This window comes from Lutra lutra, chromosome 9 (assembly GCF_902655055.1).
Source record: "Lutra lutra chromosome 9, mLutLut1.2, whole genome shotgun sequence".
Taxonomy (NCBI): Eukaryota; Metazoa; Chordata; class Mammalia; order Carnivora; family Mustelidae; genus Lutra; species Lutra lutra.
This window is the reverse complement of record NC_062286.1, coordinates 47,438,278-47,466,148: the sequence shown is the minus strand read 5'-3', so window position 1 is coordinate 47,466,148 and position 27,871 is coordinate 47,438,278. Positions and strand designations below refer to the sequence as shown.

Sequence of the window (27,871 nt, the reverse complement as noted above, 5' to 3'; positions counted from 1 at the left end):
GATAGGTCAATTTAAAGAAGACTAATAATGTCAATTGTGGATAGACTACCTTTGCTCTCCCTTTCCCATTTTGCTCTTACTCTTTTAGAATAAGAACGGCAATATTTTTCTGGTATATGGCCACCAAAGGCTATATATGTCTGCTTAGCTGTAGTTAGGTATGACCAGGTGCCGGAGGTCCAGACAATGGGATTTAAATAAATTGTGAAAATTCCGGATCATGCCATTAAAGCAAAGAGGCAAGTTCTTCTGCCAACCTTTCCACTGACTAGAAAACAAGCTTGGTGAATGGAGCAGTGATTTTAGGCCACAATATGGAATCTATGGGTTTAGGATGTCAGAGCTGCACTGAGAAATATTCATAGCAACCTGGGCTACTTATATTTGAACTGCACTGTGAGAGAACATTATAATTCCGTCTTGTTCAGGAACTGCTATTTTGGCTTTTGTTATGAAATTTGATCATTATCCTTCCTATTACACAAATGGAGGTTGTTCATAGTGGCATTGAAAGTGAGAAAGTGACAAGCATACACTTGAAATTCTTGCCTCAAGGTATGGAATAAAACACAGCGATTTTAAGCACAAAGGTTTAGTGCTTAAACTTGTATACAGAATTTTACTAAATATTAAACTCAGCAAATGATTTCACACAATTGGGGATATACAACAGTAGTTAAACACATAATCTTTCAAAGTGTTTTTTGAGAAACCTACAATATACACGGTGGAAGATCAGGATCTTAACAATAACAGTGATATCCTTGAGAACTGAGATTCCAAACAATCTTAAACCTCCAAAACTTATAGAAAAATCCTCCTCTCTAAATCTCCTTTGCCTGAGGAAGCTTTAAGGAAAAAAAAGGCCAAACCACACACAAAACCAAAAACTAGAAAAAGAATACTTTATGTACTCTTATTTTCCTGTTTAAAAAGTGATTTTTTTTAAAAAGATTTGATTTATTTATTTGACAGACAGAGATCACAAGCAGGCAGAGAGGCAGGCAGAGAGAGAGAGGAGGAAGCAGGCTCCCCACTGAGCAGAGAGCCTGATGCGGGGCTCAATCCCAGGACCCTGAGATCATGACCAGAGCCGAAGGCAGACACTTAACAACTGAGCCACCCAGGCGCCCCATAAAAAGTGATTTTTGAATTCAACATGCACTAGCTGTAAAATGTGAAGACGAGCCAAAGGAAATATTATACCTTAAAGTTCTCAAATAAATTAAGAAACAACTATATTACAAAAAATCTGGACTCATGTGTGGGAATGGAAAGAGAATGGGCATGATGAAAGATGTATTAAAGTTGTTACACATAGCTCAATTTATTGGCATGAGTATACCTTACCAGAGAAGCTGAATTTGCCACTTAGTATTTCTGACCGCCGAACTAATCATTCTGAGTTGGACGTATAACAGGCTTTGTAAACTTAAAAAGTTCAAAACAGGAGTGTCTGAGTGGCTAGTGGGTTAAGCCTCTGCCTTCAGCTTAGGTCATGACCTAAGGGTCCTAGGATAGAGCCCTGCATAGGACTCTCTGCTCAGCAGGGAGCCTGCTTCCCCCCCCCCCCCTCCGCCTGCCTCTCTGCCTACTTGTGATCTCTGTCTGTCAAATACATAAATAAAATCTTAAAAAAAAAAAAAAAAAAGTTCAAAACAAAACTGATTCCCACATGCACCCCTTTAACCACAAATTCCTTCCCCAGATTCCCCCATTTCTATAATCGGTACCAGTTTTCATTAAGTTTCCAATGCATAAAACCATACAGTCATCATTAATTTCTGTGCTCTCCTTGTATCCACATTCAATCCTTAATCAAATCAGCTGGACCTTCAAATATGTTCAGAGTCCAACCACATATTACAACTTCTACCTTGACTTCCCTAATCCAAATCACCTTCACTGCTTACCTGGAAGATTACATTCTCTGAATAGCTCTATGATCTCTATAGACTGTAAATTAGGCTCTTTTACCCACTGACTTTTAGTTGTATTTGGTCACAGACAGGCATTAGCATGAGAATGGAGGGTAATAGAGAAGAGAATAGAGAACAGAGAGAGGTTTCTTTGGTTTGAGACTTTTATATTTGCTAGTATAAACATCTGATGCTATTAATTTCCCTCTAAACACTGCTTTATCCATAGCTCATACATGTGAATCTGTAGTTTTTCAGTTTTAATCCAAATCAAATATTTTAAAATTTTACTGACTTCCTACTGGACCCATGAAAGTTGAAGAAATTACCCTTTAAAAATATTTAAATGAATAGAGAAAGATTTCATATATTTACTCTTATTTTTTTCCATTGTCATAGGTCTTCATTTCTTTGTACAGATTCAAGTTTCTTTCTGTTATCACATTCCTTGTCTTAAGAAGATCGTTTGTCATTTCTTGTAGCACAGGTCTGCTGGAAGTAAATCCTCTAAACTTTTGTTTGTTTAAACAAGTTCGCATTCACTCTCTATGAATATTTTTACTATGCATAAAAGTCTGTGTTGACAGGGCTTTATTTGTTTGTTTGCTTTTTATTCCCAGTACTTTAAAGATCTTACACCATTGTTTTCTGCCTTTCAGAACTTCTGACAAGAAGTGTGATATAATCATTATTATTGTCCTTCTACAGATGTCTTCTCTGGCCTCCTTCAAAAGCTTCCTTTATTTTTAATTCACAATAGTTTAAACATGATGTGTCTATGTATGCTTTATTTGATATTTATCATGCTTGAAGTAAGCTGATATTCCTGGATATATGGTTTGAGGTCTTTTATTATTTGATGGAATTTCTTGGCAATTATCTTCTCATATAATTATTTTGCTTCTCCTCTATACTTTTGTGGGACTCCAATTGCACAATGTTAAGCCATTTCATATTGCCCTATAACTTTTAAACGCTCTGTTTTTTCCCTTCTTTTTGTGTGATGCAGTTTATGTAATTTCTATGGATCTATTTTTTAAATTTGCTGATTCTTCAGCTTTGTTGAGTTTACAGATGAGTCCACTGAGGAATTCTTGGATACCACTTAAAAAGTTATTTCTGGCATTTCATCTCTTATATTTTCCATCATTTGCTGAAATTCCCAATCTTTTCAAGCATGTTGTACACCTTTACCACTGTTTTTCTGAGCATTTTAATCATAATAAATGTCCTAGTGTGACAGTTCCAACATGAGACATTCGAATTTGTGTATTTTGGTTGTTTTCTTTATAACTTAAAGCATCTTTTTCTTCCTATCATGTGTATTTCCTTATTTTCGAATGAATGCTGGACATCATGTATAAACAGAGACTGAGGAAAAGAGTTACATCCAGAAATGGGCATGTCTCTCCTGTCATGTTTTTAGTATAGCAGTTGAGTTATTCTAATCAAGGGATGAGTTGGATCTGAATTTTGTTTTTCCTATAGTTAACCTAATTTGTACCACAATATTCAAATTTGTCTAATATTTTGTTCTTACGATAAGAACTGAGATGTCGGGGCACCTGGGTGGCTCAGTGGGTTAAGCCTCTGCCTTCGGCTCAGATCATGATCCCAGGGTCCTGGGATTGAGCCCCGCATTGGGCTCTCTGCTCAGTGGGGAGCCTGCTTCCCCCTCTCTCACTGTCTGCCTCTCTGCCTACTTGTGATCGCTCTGTCAAATAAATAAATAAAATCTTAAAAAAAAAAAAAAAAAGAAGGAACTGAGATGTTGCAGGGCTTTCCTCTAGCTAACCACTCAGCTTTTAGTATCGCCTCTGGGCCTGAAACTCAGAGAAGGTTACTCTCTAGGTTCTTGACATATCCCTCCTTCATTGAGTAAGTGCTATTGGTTGCTACTTGGTGTTTGCTTATGTCCAGGTAGAGAGCAGGAGGTGATCTCTATTACCATGGACTAGCCTCAGCTTTAAGTAAGCCATATGCTCCTGGGCCTCAGGTGTGGGGTTTTGTCATTATTCCTAATCCTCTTCTCTGTGGCAAACAAATTCTGCCTTGTATCCAGGCAGGTCTTGCATGCGAGGGAGTTCATGCTCCTGGCTAGAAGTAGAAGGTTCTAATGCTATTAGGTCCAGAATTACTTTCTGATTATCTTATATGACTGAAATGTGTTTTGGGTTTTTTCAATTTTTTTTTTTTTAAGCCTATACTTTCTTCAGAAACAAATAGCCTATCCTTATCCCCCTGCTAGTTGGTAGGATTTGCAGTTTTTCTTCCAGAGCTTAAAGGATTTTCTCTATCCAAAAGAAATACACAAAGGGACAGGAATTTCTGCCTTTTCTGCAGTGGTATCTGATACCTACCATTCTTATATAAGAGAAATGCTCTCTCTCCCTGTCCTCTATCCATTAAAAAAAAAAAAAAAATCACCCATGAGTTAAGTGAGAGCCCTTCTTGTGTCTATGGTTGCAGAAGTTCTTCAGTAATTCATTAAACTAAATTTATTTTTTTCTCACTTTTTCAGCAGTCACTTCTTCCTGTGCTGTCCCTATCTTCATTTCTTGTGCCTCTTTATCAGTCTTTAAATATTTGACTAGTAGTTGTTTTATGATCTCAGTTCTCTGTTGGGCTCAAAAAAGTGATCATTTTATAATTTATGCATATTACTTATCATTATTAGGTAGGAGGGACATACTTTCTCAGCTCACTAAATCTTAGCATGAGAAATCTTGAGTTTTAAAATGGATTGTGCTAGATAGTTCCTATAGTTTGTAGAGGAATGTTGCTGAAAAGTGAAGACCAAATATAAAGTTCTTGTAGTAGTTCAGGAGAAAGAGAAGGATTGTGTGGCTAGAGTGGTAGTAATATAAATGGTCTGAGATAATCTGTTTGTGGATATATTGAAAGGAGGTGTTGACAGTGACAGGGTTCACTGATGTGTCAGATGTAGTGTGTGAAAGATGAGAATTAAGGATAACTTCACTATCTTTGAGCAAAGATATATAAAGAATAAAGATCGCGGGCGCCTGGGTGGCTCAGTGGTTAAATCCTCTGCCTTCCGCTCAGGTCATGATCTGACCTGAGGATCGAGTCCCCCATCGGGCTCTCTGCTCAGCAGGGAGCCTGCCTCCTCCTCTCTCTCTGTGCCTACTTGTGATCTGTCTGTAAAAAAAAAAAAAAAATCTTTAAGAAAAAGAAAGAATAAAGATCGAATTTGCAAAAGTGAGAAAGAATGAAAAAAGACCATGTTTTGGAGGTGGAGCTTAGCAAATAAAACCTATTTCCAGATACATTAATTTTAAGATGTCAAAATTACGAGTGGTGATGTTGATTAGGAAATCCATTAATCATCTTCAAGGAGACGGATTTTTAAACATTGCATTTGTTTCAAATCCACTTCATTTTTTTCTTAAGGAAACAATGTATGCAATTTCAACACAAAAACATTTATAGAGCACCTACTATGTATGAGGCATAACAATGAATTTGATAAGGTACCTGTTGTCCAGGAGCTCGTTATCTAGCGGGGGGGAAAAAAGCATACACATACAGGGACGCTCAAATAAAAATAAATAATTGCTTCTTTTCTTATCATTTTTCATTAAGTGCCAATGAAATATATGGCTTCTGATTTCAGCTACAGTTTTAATCAAATATGAATCAAAGGGTGTGGAGATTATGATAATTTATTACTCCATGAATAAGTAAAGAAACTGTGGCAATAAACTATTAAAACTGGAGGGATAAGAATTGAAGACTAATGATTGGAATTAAAATCATCATTTTTATTGATGAAAAAATACATAGTTACTTAAGAATGGGTGGCTGAGTTGGAAAAAAATATATTTCTAAGAAATGACAAAAAATAAGTGGTCATATATATGATTGTATGATTTAACATACTGAATCACCAAGAAAAATACATTCTGCAATATGTTTAGACAGGGGTAAAATATTAAATGAAGCAGTGAGAAAGAGCCAGTCTGAAAGACAATAAACTACAGAGAATCAAGGTAATATAAGCAATTTATATGCAACAAAGGTATACAAACATACAGACATACACATATTTACATATATGTAAATATGTGTATGTCTGTATGTTTGTATATATATGTATACATATATGTAAATATGTATTACTTCATTGCACACATATATGTGTGTGTTTACAGAAGTGCAAAATATATTTAGATATTAAAATACCATTTTAATAATATACTTTAATAAGCAAATAGCCTTTTTTTTTCCCCTCAAATATAGTGGATATGAAAGAAAAGAGATAAAATGCCCAATTTCATAATTCTAGGATTTCCATAGGGATACTTTCCAAGATTATGTTTTCTGTTCCATATCCATATTAGTTAAAATAAGACATAAAGTGCATAATCAAATATTTAAACTGAATCTATCTCCTGGGGGGAAAACATCCCCAAAGTCAAAAAAGAAATAGTATCTATTAGAATGACGAAAATCCAGAACACTGATAATCAACTGTTGGTGGAGATGTGGAGCAATAAGGATTCTCACTTATTGTTGGTGGGAATCTGTCTTGGAAAACCAAACATGGTCTTCCCATATGATCCAGCAATTTCACTCCTTGCTGTTTACCCAAAAGAGCTGAAAACATGTCCACACAAAACCTGCACATGTATGTTCATAGCAGCTTTATTCATAATTGCCCAAACTTGGAAACAGCCTTTGATAATATGAATGGTTAAACTGTAGTATATCCAGGTGATGGAATATTCTCTCCAGGACTAAAAAGAAATGTGCTGTGGGGTGCCTGGGTGGCTTAGTCAGTTAAGTGTCTGCCTTCCATGCAGGTCATGATCCCAGGGTTCTGGGATCCAGCCCTGCCCTGGGCTCCCTGTTCAGCGGGAATCTGCTTCTCTCTCCCTCTGTCCCTCCCCCCAACTTGTGCTTGGGGGCTTTCTCTCTCTCTCAAATAAATAAAAATCTTTTAAAAAAAGAAATGTGCTATAAAGCCATTAAAAGGCATAGAGAAAACTTAAATTCATATTAGTAAGTGAAAGAAACCAATCCGAAAAAGTTACATACTGTATGATTCTAACTATGTGACATTCTGAAAATTAAAAAAAAAAAAATCTACAGGACAGTATAAAGCTCATGGTTGCTAGAGTTTAAGGGGGAGGGAGAGATAAATAGGTAAAGCACAGAGAATTTTGGGGGCTGGGAAACTACTATGTATAATACTAAAAGTAGATACATACCATTGTACATTAGTCTAAACCCACAGAATTGCAACACCAAGAGTGAACCCTTATGTAAACTATGGACTTTGGGTGATTAAAATGTGTCAGTATAGGTTCATCAGGTTTAACAAATACAGCACTCTGGTGAGGGATATGAATAATGTGGGAGCCTATGCATGAGTTGGGGGAGGGAGCATATGGGAAATTTCTGTCCCTTCCACACAATTTTGCTGTAAACATAAAACTGCTCTAAAAAATAAAGCTGATTTAATACAAACAAAAGAAATGCCACATTATTAGGTAGAAAAAGGAAATACAGTCCTTTAACATACAATATATAAAGATAGAATAAAGTAAACAATTATATTGGCTTTAAAAGAAGGAAATAAAAACTGCTAGTACGAAAAGATAGTGACTTTTTCTGTTGAACATTTATTATGCATCAGAAACTCTCCAAAAGAATTTGCATATATTAACTCACTCAATCTACACACAAAAACTTGTAAATGTACTTACATTATTTCTTGATTTTTTTAAATTCCTGATTATTTAGATATGGTAACTGAGGCCCATAAAATTTAAGCAATTTTCCTAATGTCATTTACCTCAAAATCAGTATATTCCATGTTCAAATCTAAGCAATACAACTCTTGAGCTATTAATATTCTCTCTATAATATTATTAATATTCTCTTTATACTATTACTCATATAGTTAGCACTTGAATCTTCCTGATGATATGATTATGATTCTAAATGACTGTATCTAAACAAACAGAATAGAGTGAAAACCACATATCAAAACTCATTTCTTTGTCTGAGTGAGGTAATGTTGGAAATCATTCAGAAAGATTTCTTTCACCCTAACAGGTAAGAAAGAATGCCCTTTTGTTCCTATCAGGTTATAAATTGGATGATATGGTTGAAGTAATTATTTGTCATGAAGGTTATATGAGGTTTCAGTAGGAAACCTGTTAACACTCTGTTTTCACAATAGGCTCCTTGAGTTAGTACTTAAAAAAAAAAAGATGATAAAGATACTTACTTTTTAATTCTAAACTATACTATATGGAAAACAGTATGATATTAAAGATGGCTAGTTGAATCTACTTGGAAAAACTCCTGATAGGCAAGGTTATTAAATAAGTGACTCATTCCCCCACCTAATATTTAACCTAAGGACAATGGGGAGTAAATTATAAAGTATTTCCCAAACTTAATATACAACTTAAAAATCTCTTAGTATATAATTAAGATTACTGTTTAAATTTTTGCTGCCCATTAAAATGCATACACTGTAGTTGTAGTTGTATCTATAATAACTTTCCTCCAATGAGAAAGCATGGTAGTAAAATTTTCAGTGAAATAAAGCCAACAATTGATATTTCAGTGCAGTTATATGGATTAAGTTAAGCTCCACTATACAATGTAAATGACATTATCCATCAACACCTGAGACTAAAAGTATAAACTGACTCAAATTATAAATACTTATTTTTGCTCAAGACAATGATGCCTTTTTTTTTCATTTATAGAAACTGAAAACAGATCCATTAGCTGTAAGAATTAGTAGGCAATGTTATTTGACATAAATGAGGAAAAGATAGAATATCCAACACACTACATGTACCATAAGGGAATTTTGGGAGGAAAAAAAAAAAACTTTACCTTATACTACCTTAAAGAATATGTTCTAAATGGCTTAAGGAAGTATTTTACAGTAGCAAAGAAATTATTTTTCTTTGTGAATATATGTATATGTATAATCTTAAGTATTTGATATTATCATATAATGTTGAAGCTACTACAGTTTGACACATTATTTTTGAGGACAATTTGGCACTAAAATTTACATTTAAAATATGCTTACCCTTTGATTCAGCCTTTGCACTTCTACATATTTATCTCATTAATCTCTTGCTAGATTTTTTTTTCTTTTTTGCACTACACATGAAAGAAATGTTATTGCAATTTTGGGGAAACTACTAAGTTTCTAATTGGCCTTTTAGAAAACAAAATTTAACAAATATAAAACACAGGCTGATATTAAATATAGGTGTGGTCTAGTCTATCCTTTTATTTGAGGATTGAAAATTGAGATATGACAAGGTTAAATATTTATTTCTAATCATATAGCCAATTTTATGAAGATAGGAGTAGAGTATCATATTCTGTTGGCTATTCCAGTAATAGAGCTTTTTGTTATTTGTATTATTCTGTAGACATTATTTGTGCTATTCTGCAGGCATTATTCATTTTATTCTGCAGTGTTTTGTTATTCATGGAATATGATCATGCAATTTGTTCCACAGTTTAAGAAATTTTTGGTTCTCTCAAAGTTTTAGCTCCTCAGAATACATACATGCAGAGTCATTCTATTGTAAGGAACATGATGAAGAGATAAAGACTTTGCCTCAGGCAGCTAAATAGATTATATGTGAATTTATTGTTTTAGGGTTATTTAGAGAAACATTAAATAAATATCCCTCATAACTCCTACTGGTTCATATTAAAACTCAAAATAAACTATGCAATAGTCCACCAATAGCAAAATCCACAAAAGAAGAAGGTGTTTGGCTTTTTTTACTATTTATGAAAATATTATAATTGTTATAAAATGTTCAAATAGTATCAACATTTAGAGACTCCAAAGTTAAGGTGCACCCACAAGCTCCCCAACCAATAGCATGACACATCTCAGAGAGCACTATTCAATTTCACAAGGTATCTTCATTTTGTGTGCCACATATTTATGTATTTTTTTGCACATTGATTTTACATAAATGAAAGTATGTTTTGGAAATCTTTCCATGTTTGAAAAATAGACCTATCATTTTCCTTTAAGTAAGCAGAATATTGTCTAAAATGTTCCCTAATAATGGATATTACTCTGTTCCAAATTTTCTGTATTATATAAAATGTAGCAATGGATGTCCTTGAACACATAATTTTGTATTCTGGTGCCAGTATTTATGATAAATAGAAAAAATGTAACTGGCAGATCAAATGGCATGCATTTTTTATTTGTTCATCAAATCATCTGAAGAGTTATTCCAGTTTAAGCTTCCAATAGTTGAGCACAGAATGAGTGTTTTCCCATAATCATGCCAATTATCAATTTATATATTTTTAATTTAACTTATCTTAATGGTATTCCACAAAATCTTTTTAATTCAAATTGTACAGATTATTTAAGATATTTAATACCTTTAATGTGTTCATTTATCTTATGGCTCATTTGTTTCACTTATGTTAACCAACTCATGTCTATAGTTAATGACAGTTCAGAAACTTGGCCCCTTTGTTGCTATGGGGGTGATTCCTTAATTACTGCTTTGAAAGAACTATTTATATAATTATGTTCTAACTTATAAACTGTGATATATATTGCAAATAAATGTTTCTAGTCTTCTTTCTTATTTTTCATAATGTCATATTTTTTAGAATGCCCATATTGTCTTTGCCACCCAAAACTTATTTAATTTTCATATGGCCAAATCCCTCAATCTTTGCTTTATTGGTTTGCTTTAATGGTTTCTTAATGACTTGTCTTTTTGCTTATCAAGGTCAAAAATATTATTCAGATATCTATAATACATTTATATCTTTATCTATAAAGGTATATATAGAGACATATATATATATATCTTTATGTCTGTGTTTTGTACTCTTCTGTGAAGATCTTTCATTCACCTGAGATATTTTTGTGTGTATGAGAAAACAAATAAAAACTTTATTTTTCCCCAATGTTGATTTCTAAATCATTTCAAATATTGTTTAATAATTATCCATAGTATATATATAAATCAACTCCGTTTACTTCTTGGCTTATTTCATGATGTGAACTGAAAGCAATACCCTATAATAAAAGCTTCCACCCAAAAGCTTCCTACTGGCTGAAATTTTGGGAGGGGTCAGAGTATAGGCTGTATTACCACAACTATTCTTTGGCCTTTGGCCAATATATAGATTCCCACATAGTAAATTTTCTGCTAAAACTTAGAAGGCATCCAGTTGATTTGCTTTCAGTTAATTCCACTGGAAAATAAGTACAGCTTAAAACATCTCATTATTATATTTAAAGCTGAATTCTCATTATTTAAAAATCCCCATTCTTGGCCTTTTCCCCCTCTCTGCTTCAGCCCACTGAAACTATAAGCTTGACAGAGAAAGTGAAATAAAACTTGGACAAAACCATAAAATGATAGGGGTGCCTGGGTGGCTCAGTGGGTTAAGCCTCTGCCTTCAGCTCAGGTCTCAGGGCCCCGGGATCAAACCCCGCATTAGGTTCCCTGCTTTCCCCTATTTCTCTGCCTGCCTCTCTGCCTACTTGTGATCTCTGTCTGTCAAATGAATACATGAAATCTTAAAAAAATAATAATAACATGATAGGAAAGCATTATTTGGTCTTTGTCTCTTTGCTTACATTCATCATATGGTCAAGAATACCCTCCCTAAGGAGTCAAGATGGCGGAGAAGTAGCAGGCTGAGACTACTTCGGGTAGCGGGAGATCAGCTAAATAGCTTATCTAAAGATTGCAAACACCTACAAATCCAACGGGAGATTGAAGAGAAGAAGAACAGCAATTCTAGAAACAGAAAATCAACCACTATCTGAAAGGTAGGACTGGCGGAGAAGTGAATCCAAAGCGACGGGAAGATAGACCGCAGGGGGAGGGGCCGGCTCCCGGCAAGCGGCAGAGCAACGGAGCAAAATCAGGACTTTTAAAAGTCTGTTCTGCTGAGGGACATCGCTCCAGAGGCTTAACTGGGGTGAAGCCCAGGCGGGGTCAGTGCGGCCTCAGGTCCCGCAGGGTCGCAGAAGGATCGGGGGTGTCTGAGTGTCGCAGAGCTTACCGGTATTAGAACGGGGAAGCCGGCTGCAGAGACAGAGCCGAGGAGTGACTCTCAGCTCGGGGTTGCCTTGAACCGGTCGCAGGTTCGGTCAGCTCGGAGCGCGGCCGGAGGCCAGGGTGACGGGAGTCATTGGGCGCTGTTCTCTGAGGGCGCACTGAGGAGTGGGGCCCCGGGCTCTCGGCTGCTCTGGGCTGGAGACCGGGAGGCCGCCATCTTCACTCCCATCCTCCGGACTCTACGGAAATCGCTCAGGGAACAAAAGCTCCCGAAAGCAAACCCGAGTGGATTACTCAGCGCGGCCCCGGGTAAGGGCGGTGCAACTCCGCCTGGGGCAAAGACGCTTGAGAATCACTACAACAGGCCCCTCCCCCAGAAGATCAACAGGAAACCCAGCCAGGACCAAGTTCACCTACCAAGGAGTGCAGTTTCAATACCAAGGAGAGCGGCGGAATTCCAGAGGAGAAGAAAGCAAAGCACGGAACTCATGGCTTTCTCCCCATGATTTTTTAGCCTTGCAGTTAATTTAATTTTTTTTTCTTTTTCAATTTTTTTTCTTTTTCTCTTCTTCTGCTAAATTTTTTTAACTTTTACCGTTTTCTTTTTTAACGTTTTTTAAATAGTTTATCTAATATATATATATATATTTTTTCCTCTTTTTATATTTTTTCTTTATCGGCTTTCTTTTTTTTAATAGTTTCCTTTTTTTTTTTCTTCTTTCTTTCTGAACCCTTTTTTATCCCCTTTCTCCCCCCTCACAATTTGGGATCTCTTCTGATTTGGCTAAAGCATATTTTCCTGGGGTTGTTGCCACCCTTTTAGTATTTTACTTGCTCCTTCATAAACTCTTATCTGGACAAAATGACAAGGCGGAAAAATTCACAACAAAAAAAAGAACAAGAGGCAGTACCAAAGGCTAGGGACCTAATCAATACAGACATTGGTAATATGTCAGATATAGAGTTCAGAATGACGATTCTCAAGGTTCTAGCCGGGCTTGAAAAAGGCATGGAAGATATTAAAGCAACCCTCTCGGGAGATATAAAAGCCCTTTCTGGAGAAATAAAAGAACTAAAATCTAACCAAGTTGAAATCAAAAAAGCTATTAATGAGGTGCAATAAAAAATGGAGGCTCTGACTGCTAGGATAAATGAGGCAGAAGAAAGAATTAGCGATATAAAAGACCAAATGAAAGAGAATAAAGAAGCTGAGCAAAAGAGGGACAAACAGCTACTGGACCACGAGGGGAGAATTCGAGAGATAAGTGACACCATAAGACAAAAAAACATTAGAATAATTGGGATTCCAGAAGAAGAGGAAACAGAGAGGGGAGCAGAAGGTATGTTGGAGAGAATTATTGGAGAGAATTTCCCCAATATGGCAAAGGGAACGAGCATCAAAATCCAGGAGGTTCAGAGAACCCCCCTCAAAATCAATAAGAATAGGTCCACACCCCGTCACCTAATAGTAAAATTGACAAGTCTTAGTGACAAAGAAAAGATCCTGAAAGCAGCCCGGGAAAAGAAGTCTGTAACGTACAATGGTAAAAATATTAGATTGGCAGCAGACTTATCCACAGAGACCTGGCAGGCCAGAAAGAGCTGGCATGATATATTCAGAGTACTAAATGAGAACAACATGCAGCCAAGAATACTATATCCAGCTAGGCTATCATTGAAAATAGAAGGAGAGATTAAAAGCTTTCAGGACAAACAAAAACTGAAAGAATTTGCAAATACCAAACCAGCTATACAGGAAATATTGAAAGGGGTCCTCTAAGCAAAGAGAGACCCTAAAAGTAGTAGATTAGAAAGAAACAGAGACAATATACAATAACAGTCACCTTACAGGCAATACAATGGCACTAAATTCATATCTCTCAATACTTACCCTGAATGTTAATGGGCTAAATGCCCCAATCAAAAGACACAGGGTATCAGAATGGATTAAAAAAAAAAAAAAAAACCATCTATATGTTGCCTACAAGAAACTCATCTTAAACCCGAAGACACCTCCAGGTTTAAAGTGAGGGGGTGGAAAAGAATTTACCATGCTAATGGACATCAGAAGAAAGCAGGAGTGGCAATCCTTATATCAGATCAATTAGATTTTAAGCCAAAGACTATAATAAGAGATGAGGAAGGACACTATATCATACTCAAAGGAACTGTCCAACAAGAAGATCTAACAATTTTAAATATCTATGCCCCTAACGTGGGAGCAGCCAACTATATAAACCAATTAATAACAAAATCAAAGAAACACATCGACAAGAATACAATAATAGTAGGGGATTTTAACACTCCCCTCACTGAAATGGACAGATCATCCAAGCAGAAGATCAACAAGGAAATCAAGGCCTTAAATGACACACTGGACCAGATGGACATCACAGATATATTCAGAACATTTCATCCCAAAGCAACAGAATACACATTCTTCTCTAATGCACATGGAACATTCTCCAGAATAGATCACATTCTTGGTCTTAAATCAAGTCTCAACTGGTATCAAAATATTGGGATCATTCCCTGCATATTTTGAGACAACAATGCTCTAAAGCTAGAACTCAATAACAAGAGGAAATTTGGATAGAACCCAAATACATGGAGACTAAACAGCATCCTTCTAAAAAATTAATGGGTCAACCAGGAAATTAAAGAAGAATTGAAAAAATTTATGGAAACAAATGATAATGAAAACACAAGGGTTCAGAATCTGTGGGACACAACAAAGGCAGTCCTGAGAGGAAAATATATAGCGGTACAAGCCTTTCTCAAGAAACAAGAAAGGTCTCAGGTACACAACCTAACCCTACACCTAAAGGAGCTGGAGAAAGAACAAGAAAGAAACCCTAAACCAAGCAGGAGAAGAGAAATCATAAAGATTAGAGCAGAAATCAATGAAATAGAAACCAAAAAAACAATAGAACAAATCAATGAAACTAGGAGCTGGTTCTTTGAAAGAATTAATAAGATTGATAAACCCCTGGCCAGACTTATCAAAAAGAAAAGAGAAAGGACCCAAATAAATAAAATCATGAATGAAAGAGGAGAGATCACAACGAACACCAAAGAAATACAGACAATTATAAGAACATACTATGAGCAACTCTACGCCAACAAATTTGACAATCTGGAAGAAATGGATGCATTCCTAGAGACATATAAACTACCACAACTGAACCAGGAAGAAATAGAAAGCCTGAACAGACCCATAACCAGTAAGGAGATTGAAACAGTCATCAAAAATCTCCAAACAAACAAAAGCCCAGGGCCAGACGACTTCCCGGGGGAATTCTACCAAACATTTAAAGAAGAACTAATTCCTATTCTCCTGAAACTATTCCAAAAAATAGAAATGGAAGGAAAACTTCCAAACTCATTTTATGAGGCCAGCATCACCTTGATCCCAAAACCAGACAAGGATCCCAACAAAAAAGAGAACTACAGACCAATATCCTTGATGAACACAGATGCAAAAATTCTCGCCAAAATACTAGCCAATAGGATTCAACAGTACATTAAAAGGATTATTCACCACGACCAAATGAGATTTATTCCAGGGCTGCAAGGTTGGTTCAACATCCGCAAATCAATCAATGTGATACAACACATTAATAAAAGAAAGAACAAGAACCATATGATACTCTCCATAGATGCTGAAAAAGCATTTGACAAAGTACAGCATCCCTTCCTGATCAAAACTCTTCAAAGTGTAGGGATAGACGGCACATACCTCGATATTATCAAAGCCATCTATGAAAAACCCACCGCAAATATCATTCTCAATGGAGAAAAACTGAAAGCTTTTCCGCTAAGGTCAGGAACACGGCTGGGATGTCCGTTATCACCACTGCTATTCAACATAGTACTAGAAGTCCTAGCCTCAGCAATCAGACAACAAAAGGAAATTAAAGGCATCCAAATCGGCAAAGAAGAAGTCAAACTATCACTCTTCGCAGATGATATGATACTCTATGTGGAAAACCCAAAAGACTCCACTCCAAAACTGCTAGAACTTGTACAGGAATTCAGTAAAGTGTCAGGATATAAAATCAATGCACAGAAATCAGTTGCATTTCTCTACACCAAAGACAAGACAGAAGAAAGAGAAATTAAGGAGTCCATCCCATTTACAATTGCACCCAAAACTATAAGATACCTAGGAATAAACCTAACCAAAGAGACTAAGAATCTATACTCAGAAAACTATAAAGAACTCATGAAAGAAATTGAGGAAGACACAAAGAAATGGAAAAATGTTCCATGCTCCTGGATTGGAAGAATAAATACTGTGAAAATGTCTATGCTACCTAAAGCAATCTACACATTTAATGCAATTCCTATCAAAGTACCATCCATTTTTTTCAAAGAAATGGAATAAATAATCCTAAAATTTATATGGAACCAGAAAAGACCTCAAATAGCCAAAGGAATATTGAAAAAGAAAGCCAAAGTTGGTGGCATCACAATTCCGGACTTCAAGCTCTATTACAAAGCTGTCATCATCAAGACAGCATGGTACTGGCACAAAAACAGACACATAGATCAATGGAACAGAATAGAGAGCCCAGAAATGGACCCTCAACTCTATGGTCAACTCATCTTTGACAAAGCAGGAAAGAATGTCCAATGGAAAAAAGACAGCCTCTTCAATAAATGGTGTTGGGAAAATTGGACAGCCACATGCAGAAAAATGAAATTGGATCATTTCCTTACACCACACACGAAAATAGACTCAAAATGGATGAAGGATCTCAATGTGAGAAAGGAATCCATCAAAATCCTCGAGGAGAACACAGGCAGCAACCTCTTCGACCTCAGCCGCAGCAACATCTTCCTAGGAACATCACCAAAGGCAAGGGAAGCAAGGGCAAAAATGAACTATTGGGATTTTATCAAGATCAAAAGCTTTTGCACAGCAAAGGAAACAGTTAACAAAACCAAAAGACAACTGACAGAATGGGAGAAGATATTTGCAAATGACATATCAGATAAAGGGCTAGTGTCCAAAATCTATAAAGAACTTAGCAAACTCAACACCCAAAGAATAAATAATCCAATCAAGAAATGGGCAGAGGACATGAACAGACATTTCTGCAAAGAATACATCCAGATGGCCAACAGACACATGAAAAAGTGCTCCATATCACTCGGCATCAGGGAAATACAAATCAAAACCACCATGAGATATCACCTCACACCAGTCAGAATGGCTAAAATTAACAAGTCAGGAAATGACAGATGCTGGCGAGGATGCGGAGAAAGGGGAACCCTCCTACACTGTTGGTGGGAATGCAAGCTGGTGCAACCACTCTGGAAAACAGCATGGAGGTTCCTCAAAATGTTGAAAATAGAACCATCCTATGACCCTGCAATTGCACTGCTGGGTATTTACCCTAAAGATACAAACGTAGTGATCCGAAGGGGCACGTGCACCCGAATGTTTATAGCAGCAATGTCTACAATAGCCAAACTATGGAAAGAACCTCGATGTCCATCTACAGACGAATGGATAAAGAAGAGGTGGTATATATACACAATGGAATACTATGCAGCCATCAAAAGAAATGAAATCTTGCCATTTGCGACGACGTGGATGGAACTAGAGGGTATCATGCTTAGCGAAATAAGTCAATCGGAGAAAGACAACTATCATATGATCTCCCTGATATGAGGGAGAGGAGATGCAACATGGGGGGTTGAGGGGGTAGGACAAGAGTAAATGAAACAAGATGGGATTGGGAGGGAGACAAACCATAAGTGACTCTTAATCTCACAAAACAAACTGAGGGTTGATGGGGGGAGGGGGTTGGGAGAGGGGGGTGGGGTTATGGATATTGGGGAGGGTATGTGCTATGGTGAGTGCTGTGAAGTGTGTAAACCTGGCGATTCGCAGACCTGTACCCCTGGGGATAAAAATATATGTTTATAAAGCTGTAAAAAAAAGAAAAAAGAAAGGATGAATACCCAAGTTCTGTAGCAACATGGACGGGACTGGAAGAGATGATGCTGAGTGAAATAAGTCAAGCAGAGAGAGTCAATTATCATATGGTTTCACTTATTTGTGGAGCATAACAAATAGCATGGAGGACAAGGGGAGATGGAGAGGAGAAAGGAGTTGAGGGAAATTGGAAGGGGAGGTGAACCATGAGAGACTATGGACTCTGAAAAACGATCTGAGAATTTTGAAGGGGTGGGGGGTGGGAGGTTGGGGGCACCAGGTGGTGGGTATTGTAGAGGGCACGGATTGCATGGAGCACTGGGTGTGGTGCAAAAATAATGAATACTGTTATGCTGAAAAAATAAAAAAGTTAAAAAAAAATTAAAAAATTGCTATTCGAAAAAAAAAAAATAATAATACCCTCCCTAGAGATTCTTACAAAAGGCTGTAAGAAAGAATCTTATCTATTCTTTCTCCTTCTCCTTTTTTTCTTTTTTTAAATCAATTGCCTTTTCCAAAGTTTGTATGTTAGTTTAAGGTATATAACCTAACAACTGGATATATAGCCACTTGTAAAGAAAGTTTCCCTTTTGCAGAACCGTATTCCCTTCCTTTTTCTGAAATGGCTAATTCTCTGATATTCTATCTCTTACAACACCAGGCTGTAGCTACCACATAATTTTGTTTGGTTAGAGAGCCTCATTGAGCTATAGCTCAAGTGTCATTTAGTCTGACTTTTTTATTTTACTTTTCTTCAGTGTTTCAAAATTAATTGTTTATACACCACACCCAGTGCTCCATGCAATACATGCCTTCCTTAATAACCACCACCAGGCTCACCCAACCCCCCATCCACCTCCCCTCCAAAACCCTCAGTTTGTTTCTCAGAGTCTACAGTCTCTCATGGTTTGTCTTTCCCTCTGATTTTCCCCCAACTCAATTCTCCTCTCCATCTCCCAGTGTCCTCCATGTTATTCCTTATGCTCCATAAGTAAGTGAAACCATATGATAATTGACTCTCTCTGCTTGACTTATTTTACTCAGCATAATCTCTTCCAGTCCTATCCATGTTGATAGAAAGGTTGGGTATTCATCCTTTCTGATGGAGGCATAATACTCCATTGTATACATGGACCATATCTTCTTTTTCCATTTGTTTGTTGAAGGGTATCTTAGTTCTTTCCAGTTTGGTGACTGTGGCCATTGCTGCTATGAACATTGGGGTACAGATAGTACTTCTATTCACTACATCTGTATCTTTGGGGTAAATACCCAGTAGTGCAATTGCAGGGTCATAGGGTAGCTCTACTTATAATTTTTTTTTTAGGAATCTCCACACTGTTTTCAAAAGTGGCTGCACCAACTTGCATTCCCACCAATGGTGTAAGAGGGTTCCCCTTTCTCCATATCCTCTCCAATACTTGTTGTTTACTGTCTTGTTGATTTTGGCCATTCTAACTGGTGTAAGGTGGTATCTCAATGTGGTTTTGATTTGAATCTCCCTGATGGCTAATGATGATGAATATTTTTTCATGTGTCTGTTAGCCATTTGTATGTCTTCTTTGGAGAAGTGTCTGCCCATTTTTTGATGTGATTATCTGTTTTGTGTGTGTTGAGTTTGAGGAGTTTTTTATAGATCTTAGATATCAGCCCTTTATCTGTAGTGTCATTTGTGAATATCTTCTCCCATTCTGTGGGTTGCCTCTTCATTTTGTTGACTGTTTCCTTTGCTGTGCAGAAGCTTTTGATCTAGATGAAGTCCCAAAGTTCATTTTTGCTTTTGTTTCCTTTGCTTTTGGAGAACATATCTTGAAAGAATTTGCTGTGGCCGATGTTGAAGAGGTTACCGCCTATGTTCTCCTCTAGGATTTTGATAGATTCCTGCCTCACTTTGAGGTCTTTTATCCATTTCGAGTTTATCTTTGTGTATGGTGTAAATGAATGGTCGAGTTTCATTCTTCTACACATAGCTGTCCAATTTTCCCAGCACTGCTTATTGAAGAGACTGTCTTTTTCCCACTGCATATTTTTTCCTGCTTTGTTGAAAATTATTCGACCATAGAGTTGAGGGGCATATCTGGGCTCTCTACTCTGTTCCACCGGTCTATGTGTCTGTTTTTGTGCCAGTACCACGCTGTCACAGCTTTGTAGTAAAGCTTGAAATCAGGCAATGTGATGCCCCCAGTTTTGTTTTTCTTTTTCAACATTTCCTTAGCAGTTCAGGGTCTCTTCTGGTTCCATACAAATTTTAGGATTGTTTATTCTAGCTCTTTGAAAAATGCCGGTGGAATTTTGATCGGGGTGGCACTGAAAGTATATATTGCTCTAGGCAGTATAGACATTTTAACAATGTTTATTCTTCCGATCCATGAGCATGGAGTCCTATTCCATTTTTTTGTGTCTTCTTCAATTTCTTTCATGAGTGTTCTGTAGTTCCTTGAGTACAGATCCTTTACCTCTTTGGTTAGGTTTATTCCCAGCTATCTTATGGTTTTTGGTGCTATAGTAAATGGAATTGATTCTCTAATTTCCCCTTCTATAATTTCCTTGTTAGTGTATAAGAAAGCAACCGATTTCTGTACATTGATTTTGTATCCTGCGACATTACTGAAATGCTGTATGAGTTCTAGTAGTTTGGGGGTGGAGTATTTGGGTTTTTTATATAAAGTATCATGTCATCTGTGAAGAGAGAGAGTTTGACTTCTTCATTGCCAATCTGAATACCTTTATTTCTTTTTGTTGTTTGATTGCTGTTGCTAGGACTTCTAGTACTATGTTAAACAACAGTAGTGAGAGTGGGCATCCTTGTCTTGCTCCTGATCTCAAAGGGAAGGCTGTCACCTTTGAGATTGAGGAAGATATTCACTGTGGGTTTTGCATAGATGGATTTTATGAAGTTGAGGAATGTTCCCTCTATCCCTATACTTTAAATCATTTTAATCAGGAAAGGATACTGTATCTTGCCAAATGCTTTTCCTGCATCAGTTGAGAGGACCAAGTGGTTCTTCTCTCTTTTCTTATTGATTTTTTCTATCAGTGATTGACTTGTGTATGTTGAACCACCCTTGCTTCTCATGGATTAATCCCACCTGGTAATGGTAGATAATCTTTTTAAGGTACTGTTGGATCCTATTAGCTAGGATCTTGTTGAGAATCTTGGCATCCATATTCATCAGGAATATTGGTCTGAAATTCTCCTTTTTGGTAGAGGTCTTTGCCTGGTTTGGGAATCAGGGTAATTCTGGCTTCATAAAAAGACTCTGGAAGTCTTCCTTCTGTTTCTATTTTTTGAAACAGCTTAGGAGCATAGGTATTATGTCTTCTTTGAATGTTTGGTGGAACTCTCCAGGGAATCTATCTGGTCCTGGGCTCTTGTTTTTTGGGAGGTTTCTGATCACTGCTTCAATCTCATTACTAGATATTGGTCTCTTCAGGTTGTCAATTTCTTCCTGATTCAGTTTTGGCAGTTTATAGGTTTCCAGGAATGCATCCATTTCATCTAGGTGGCTTAACTTATTGGCAAGTAACTATTGATAATCATTTCTGATGACTGTTTCTGTTTCCTTGGTGTTAGTCATGATCTCTCCCTTTTCATTCATAATTTTATTAATTTGGGTCCTCTCTCTTTTCTTTTGGATTAGTTTGGCCAATGATTTATCAATCTTATTGATTCTTTCAAAAAACCAACTTCTAGTTTCGTTGATACGTTCTACTGTATCTCTAGTTTCTGTCTTATTGATCCCTGCTCTAATCTTTATTACTTCCCTTCTTATGTGTGGGGTTGGTTTAATTTGTTGTTGATTCTCCAGTTCTTTAAGGTGTAAAGAGAGCTGGTGTATTCTGGATTTTTCAATTTTTTTGAGGGAGGCTTGGATGGCTTTGTATTTCCCCCTTATGGCCTTTGCCATATCCCACAGGTTTTGGATCAAGGTGTCTTCATTCTCATAGGCAGCATGAATTGTTTAAGTTCTTTTGATTTCCTGGTTGACCCAAACATTCTTAAGTAGGGTGGTCTTTAGCTTCCAAACTTTTTCTTGTGGTTGAGTTCCAGTCTCAAAGCATTGTGGTCTGAGAATATGCAGGGAATAATCTCAGTCTTTTGGTATGGGTGGAGCCCCGATTAGTGACCCAGTATGTGGTCTATTCTGGAGAAAGTTCCATGTGTGCTCGAGAAGAATGAGTATTCTGTTGTTTTAGAGTGGAATGTTCTGTATATATCTATGAGGTCCATCTGGTCCAATGTGTCATTCAATCCTGGTTATTGATTTTCTGCTTGGATGATCTATTACTGAGAGTGGCATGTTAAGATCCCCTACTATTAATGTATTCATATCAATATTTAGTCTGACTTTAAATCACTGATTTTGCCAAAGCATGACTAGAACCTTTATGTTTTAGCATGCATTACTTTTTCTTTCACTGTCTTATAGTTAACTGGATACTCACTGTGTTGTGAATGCTCTTAAAATTAATAGTTTTATAAAATAACACTGTAAAACACCCTTGTCATTCTATTAGAACAGGAAGGTAATAAGCATACATTATTATCCAAAATTGCTATGTCTGCATGGAAATAATGATAACATTTAGAAAGATAACACATCACATCTTTACTAGAAAACAAACACATAGTTCTAGACTACAAAGCCACTTAAGACATTGTCTCTAAACTCCTTATTTTACATATGATGGATCTGAGACCTTGAGATTATCAGAAAACCCTAAATTCATGTAGTGAGCAAGGAAAAACTTTGTATCCTTAAAGGTGGTGCTTCACATTATGTTTTGTCTTACACTTTCAAGTTAATTTCATATAGACAGGTAGTTTGAGTTCTGAGAATTGATACTCTCTGTTCATCTCAAAGACAGAAGGAAAGCCCAAAATGAGCCCTAGATCCCCAATAATATGTAGAAAATATAAAGTGCTGTTTATAAGGAAGCAAACTATTCCCTTACCAAGAAGTGAGATCTCTCACACAGCTATGTTATTTTCAGAAGAGAAAATGCTGATTTTTGATGGAGAGAACTACTCATCAACTTTGTTGACCACATTTACTCCAACACCTAATACCACTTCATGTTATATCAGTTTATAAAAAATTTAAATGCCACAGATGGAAAAAAAGTACACTTCTGCAAAGGAATGGGAAAAAAAATAAAGGTATAGCTGCACTTAAGAAGCATTTTGAAGTTGCTTTTCAAAAAGAAGATAAGCTACAGAATTGTGCAATCTGCAGCATAAAGTCTTTGGTATCACACATCTAACTTTTTTTTTTTCTTTGCAATCCACATTGGATTACACCCTGTCACAGTGTTCTTTTGAAAGATTTTAAAAGGATTTGTATAACAGGGGGGAAAAGGTCTTAATTACTATCTCTCACATAAGAGATTTCTACTCTGTTTAAACAGATAATTCGGGTCAAAATGCATAATACAGCTTGTTTTAGTTCTATTCCTATAAGTAGTTATGATTCCAATATTTCACAGAACTATCCATGGATAAAATTTCTTCCTTTTTAAATTAGAATTAGCTACCACTGAGGTAAAGGACAAAAGAGAAAAAAATACAACAACAACAAAACAAAGAGAAAGAAGGAGCAAGACCAAGAGAAAGCAACAGGAGATCATTTACTATTTTCGAATGCAAGTGTTTTATGTCATCTCAATGGAAAAATCACAATGATAGTATCTCCTCAAAATCAGTAGTAACCAGCTTACTTACAGTATTAATACTATAATCAATTACAAAACACACTTAAAATGTATTATGTGGATATTTTTAACATTACTAACTAAAAATCAGAATGCAAATCAAAACAGAAACATCATTTTATGTTTTAACAAGCAAAAATGTAAAGAAGTAGTTAAAAGGTGTGTTCGTAAATGTTGGCAATAAGCGTTCCCTACCACCAAACTTCTACCCGTTGAATGCATTTTCAATGACTTAAGTAATGAACTCAATATGAAAATATTTGACTGGCTTTTCAGCCCAATGATTTCCAGGCCTTAAAGAATCATAGCTGAAATTGTAGTATTTAGATTTGGTTGCATAAGATTCAGGAAATATTCATAGCTTTAGAGAAATCCAGTGTACTTCTTCAAACACCACCAGCATGGTTCACATGTCAATCAACTGGAGTCAGAGATAAAGAGGGAATTTATAAAGGCCCCATTGAGCCCTGCTGGCAGCCACAAACACATAACTAAAAAGAGCATTAGAAACCGTTCTGTTTACAGCAATTAACTGGACCCAAAGCCCTGTCAGCAGTTCCGGTAGCGTGGTCTTTCTTTGTGTCTGTTCTTTAATATTCAAAACTTGTTCAAATAGTGTGAAAAATTGAATACATCCCTCTGCTGCAACTGATACATATGATAAACTCCGGAGCTAAAGCTGCAATGATGCATCTTAATGTATCCAGAGGCTATCACCAAATGGAATGTGTGACAGAAAGCAGTGGCTTTGTGGAGATTTTGTGAGAGCAGATATTTTTTTCCCTGGGTTGAAACACAGAAACTTTAAAAAATCCTCAAATCAGCAACTAACTGGCCATCCGTCTGGCAGCATTTAACAGAGCTGAATTCATTCTCCTATTAACACAAAGGACACTGGCTCAAAGCTTTAACCTTAAAATAGTCATGTGACTGAGTGCACACCTTTTATTTTTTAAAACTAAGTGACAATGTGGAGGAGCAAGGCAGGCCTCATGTATGTGATTTGTAAATGACAGCGCACTCTAGTGCTACCACTGAGGAGTGGGAATTAGTAGACATCTGTCCTCATGTTCTCTGGCCACTTTAGTGAGACTACTAGAAAAATAAATATTATGTTAACTGTCTTCCAAATTAAGATACTGTAATTCTAAGCTCTGCTTTATTATGAGTTTTTATGAACTGTTAAGGCTCATTTTACTCAATTGGCATTTCAGGATACAAACTCTGATAATAATCCTGAAGAAAATCATGGAAAATGAATTTACAAATCATTAAACTATCAAGACAGTACATTAAACTATAAGACAAACTATATAAAAATTGAGTTTTCTATATGTCAAAGTTATTCCATAAAAATATTATAGAAAAAATCCCATTCATATAAGAAGCTTATGCAAAGAGACTCCTCTGAGGTGCAGTGCAAAGAAAAGACCTAAAACTCAGAAAAGAACAGGTATTGTTCTGTTAAACCAGTCCTCTCTCTGTAAAAGGTATCCTTCCAGAAATTTGATGACTGTTGCACAGTGTAGACAAATATTGCCACAATAAACTACATGCTTGCTCAGTTCTCCTGTCTCCCCCTGTATTGTGCTGTTACTTGTTATTTGTTGTTTCTTAACTTGGTGGTGGATTGTGGTTTTAGCTATTCTGATTAAGGATAAGTCTTAGATAAGGTATTCCCCCTGGGTGCCAATGAGTGTGGACATTTCTGTTCTCCTGCCCTGCCTCTATCTAGAGCTCCAGATTCAGCAATTACTCCTGCCCAGTTTTTCCTTCCCTGTTCTCCTCTCCCAGCTCCCATATGTGTTTCCTAATACATTCCAGCAGTTCCTTTGGTCTACTTGTTTTCCACCTGCCCACACGGACATGAATTAATTAAGTACATTTGCACTCTGTCTTCTTACCCACTTCTAAAATTTTATGTACAGTAGAAATTTTGTATCCTTAAAAAAAGGGTAAGAGAAAAGCAGTGATCGTTGCCTTTCTCAACACAGATTAAAACTTTTCTTTGTTGGGGAGGACAACAAGAACCCTTCATGGTTCTTCTGGATGGCCTGAGAACCAAATTGACATGACACAGATTAGCAAAATGAGGTATATATGTCATTCTGAACTAAGAGGGGGCAGGTAGGGTTTTAGGGCTATAAAGGGAAGGAAAACAATTCATAGGAGAATGGAAAGAGTAAATGTTTGGTAAACCAATGTTTGCTGAGCCACCCAGAAACAATGGGAGATAGAGAAGACTTTGATCAAACAGTCCTTGCTAGGTTCCTCCCTGTCTACCATACCCACTTCTATTATAATATAGCTATTTATAGTGGTAACTCCCTTCCTAGAACAAATATTCTACCTAAATACTTTAAGGCAGTTAGGGAGAGGGTCAAAAGTTCTGCCTCAGCCTTCTGTTTCTTAAAAATAATCAGTCTAAAATAATCCACCTGCCAAAGAGACACATTTTGCAGTGGCAAATTTTGCTCACTTACATGTTCTGTAGGAGATACAGGAAAGAGCCAGGTGGAGTTTCTTGCTCCTGCATAGCTGCTCTTCTCCTCACCAGTTCTGTTCATAATGGACACTTCCTAGGGCACTACTACAATCTTTTACAAATAATGCTGCAATTAATAGCCTTGCACACATATATAATATTAGATGGATAGATGGCTGGATAGACAGAAAAATAGAAAATTTGTTAGTATACACTTTAGAAAGATTCTAGAAGGGAACAGATCTTATTATATAAATGTGATTTTAGAAAAAATTAAATATTTATGTAAGAAAAACTAATCACAAAGAAAACACTTGATTCCTAACATATAAATACTAATTGAAACATGGATTTAACTTTATATCAAGGTTAACACAAACACATATACATACACAGACATATACATATCTGTTCATTAGCTCCCTCTTTAACAATGAAAATATATTTATGTGGGGAATAGCCAGGAAGATTGTGAAGTAGATGAATCATGGGGAAACATGTGTTCTTTAAGTTATTTAAATATGTTATTAAGCTTTAATAATTAATGGCTGGTACTCAAACTAAAAGTGAATTTTATGAAAGGGAAAAGTTTTAGAAATAGAGAGCCAGGAAATCATCCAAATGCAGACTGTGATAATGTTAAAGTTTTAAAATAGGTGGCAAATGTCAGATTATTCAGTAAGTGGCATTGCTTCACCTGTCTAACCATTAACAAAAATGGCTGCTTCACATCTTGTAAAAACCTAATTTCAAAATGGATGAAATGCGAAGATAGAAAATATAAAAATGAGAACTAATTGCTTAATGATGCCTTTATGGGTATTTTTTAAGTTATATTTTATTTCCTAAATTTTTAATGGAAACTTAAGTTACTGTCAAAAATTTTTTTAAAAATTTAATAGTAGCTTTTGGTTTTTGGCTCAGAGAAGACAAAGGTGCAACTGTCTTCAGTTGTCCAAATACAGGTTTATGTGAACACCAGACACCTAAATCCAACCCCAGGTAGATCAAAGTCAAATACCTGAGGTGCACCAGTAAGGAAGTCAGTGCTTCCTCTGACCTGGCTGTGAAGATCTATGTACTGGGTCTATCTCCAGAAGAGATTATTGATGATATCGCTAAGGCAACAGCAACTGGAAGGGTCTAAGGATGACAGTAAAACTAACCATTCAGAACAGACAAGCCCAGATTGAAGTGCTACCTTCTATCTCTACACTGGTTATCAAAGCCCTCAATGAACTACCAAGAGACAGAAAGAAGCACAAAAACATTAAACACAGTGGAAATACCACTTTCAATGAGATTGTTAAAATCAGCCTCAGTCTTTAGTCATTTTTAGCCAGAAAACTCTCTGGAACCATTAAAGAGATCCAGAGGACCACCCAATCTGTGGGGCTGTTACCTTGATTGCAGCTACCCTCATGACATCATTGATGACATCAACAGTAGTGCATTAGACTGCTCAGCTAGTTTAGAACTACAAAGGAAAATATTTCAATAAAGTATTTGACAAAAAAAAAAAACAACACCAAAATTTAATAGTAATAAACTTCATAAATATGGGAATAATGGAAAAGTTGGGTATTGATTCTGTTGGAGCTGCACTTAAGAACAATGAAGTTGTCCATCCACCTAAGACAAATTAAATGTAGTGAGATAATGTGTAAGCATTTTAAATCCTGTAAGACTCAATACTTAACTGTTAGTCTCTAGTTGCATTAGAATATTAATGAATTAGGTGGGA

At 36.4% G+C, this 27,871-nt stretch overlaps 1 protein-coding gene and 1 pseudogene across 1 annotated transcript in view; one reads left to right on the top strand and one right to left on the bottom strand.

Annotated features, from left to right (window-relative positions):
* The window catches only part of LRRTM4 (leucine rich repeat transmembrane neuronal 4), a 1,027,999-nt gene that overhangs the window by 785,165 nt on the left and 214,963 nt on the right, over nt 1-27,871 (bottom strand).
* Nucleotides 486-27,628, top strand: LOC125109803 (60S ribosomal protein L12-like; annotated as a pseudogene).